Below are 1,767 nucleotides of genomic sequence, written 5' to 3' on the forward strand. Positions count from 1 at the left end.
ATCAGCATCACAGGAGCAAAATAAAAAATCATCAGAGGAGCAATTCTCCTCTGCTTTCATTTACCACAGTGCAATTCTCTCCACTTCTTCTGTTTATAATCTGGAGGCTCTGTCGGGGGAAAAATCATTGAGCTGACAGTATTTCTGTGATAGAAGCCCAGAGAGGGGGTTTGATGTCACCTGATGGGATGCTGATTCATTATAACAGGTCCCTTGGCTTTAGCTGCCCCCAGTGTAGCTCTCATTTTGTCAGCTCTGTACTCTCAGGAAGCCGACAAAGTGCTGAACCCTGCTTCTCTCGGGCCACTGGGAGCATGGGGATTGCACACCAGCTGCAAGCCCTTCTGTCCTCTCCTTCTCCTCCTCGGCTACCCCGGACCCTTTCCCACAAATGGTTTCATCATATGCTGGAGGGACCTGAGGACCTGCAGGTTTCCCTCACCCACCTCCTAAGGCAAACAGTGATTCCCTTCTCTGACACTCCTGGGGCCACATTTCCTTTGAGAAGCTTCTCCCCAGGGGGTCTGATATCCAGCAAAAATGTGTGTGGGTTGGGGGGAACCGGCTTATCTGTCCCATCTCTAAAAACGGAGAAGCTTTTTTTACTCTTCCCCACTATGTGAGTCAAACAGCATCTCCCCCTGGTGGGAGAACACTAAATTCCACCCTCCCACGCTAGTTTCTCTGACAAACTGGTAAATCAACCCGAGCTCTCAGGTCTAGAACCCAGCTTCTAACCAGCCTTGTAATAGCCCCTGTTTGCTAGCTGGAGAGCGAAGGAACAAAGACAGAAGGCAAATGTCAGAAAAGGAATCTCAACTTGCAAAAAAGCAGCCTTACGGCTCCTTCTACACTGTGATTGTACCTTTGAAAATGCATTGTAGACAGCCCTGCTAGCTCAGTTGGTAGAGCACGAGACTCTTAATCTCAAGGTTGTGGGTTTGAGCCCCATGTTGGATGCTTGATCTTGCTGCCTTAAGTGTGCTTTTTTGTGTATATGATGAGCCCAAAATGAAATGCACTCTCTTGCCTCTCAACGATCTTACACAGAAAAAGTCTCTTCCTGTTAGCTTAGATCGAACAGGAAGAGAGAACAAACTAACATTTCCCTCTATTCAAGGGACACCATCATAGGACCTAACCACATCAGCCACACAATCAGAGGCTCATTCACCTGCACATCTACCAATGTGATATATGCCATCATGTGCCAGCAATGCCCCTCTGCCATATACATTGGACAAACCAAACAGTCTCTATGCAAAAGAATACATGGACACAAATCAGACATGGAGAACTGTAACATTCAAAAACCAGTAGGAGAGCACTTCAATCTCCATGGACACTCAATAACAGACTTAAAGTGGCCATTCTTCAACAAAAAAACCTTCAAAAACAGATTTCAATAAGAAACTGCAGAACTGGAATTAATCTGCAAACTGGACACCATCAAATTAGGCCTGAATAAAGACTGGGAGTGGCTGGTTCACTACAAAAAATAATTTTCCCTCTGTCAACTGTTGGGAATGGGCCACATCCACCATGATTGAATTGGCCTCATTAGCACTACAAAAAGTAATTTCCCCTCTTTTGCTATTTACCCCCTTCTTGTCAACTGTTGGAAATGGGCCACATCCACCCTAATTGAATTGGCCTCATTAGCACTGACCCCCACTCTGTAAGGCAACTTCCATCTTTTCATGTGCTGTGTATTTGTACTTGCCTACTGTATTTTCCACTCCATGCATCTGATAAAGTGGGTTTTAG

General features: G+C 45.6%; 1 non-coding gene across 1 annotated transcript; it reads left to right on the forward strand.

Moving 5' to 3' along the window:
* Positions 1–887: 887 nt before the first annotated feature.
* On the forward strand, positions 888–960 carry TRNAK-CUU (transfer RNA lysine (anticodon CUU)). The gene has a single exon. It is a non-coding gene; the product is annotated as a tRNA-Lys (tRNA).
* The last annotated feature ends 807 nt before the right edge of the window (positions 961–1,767 follow it).

The sequence above is a fragment of the Emys orbicularis genome, chromosome 15 (assembly GCF_028017835.1).
Source record: "Emys orbicularis isolate rEmyOrb1 chromosome 15, rEmyOrb1.hap1, whole genome shotgun sequence".
Taxonomy (NCBI): domain Eukaryota; kingdom Metazoa; phylum Chordata; order Testudines; family Emydidae; genus Emys; species Emys orbicularis.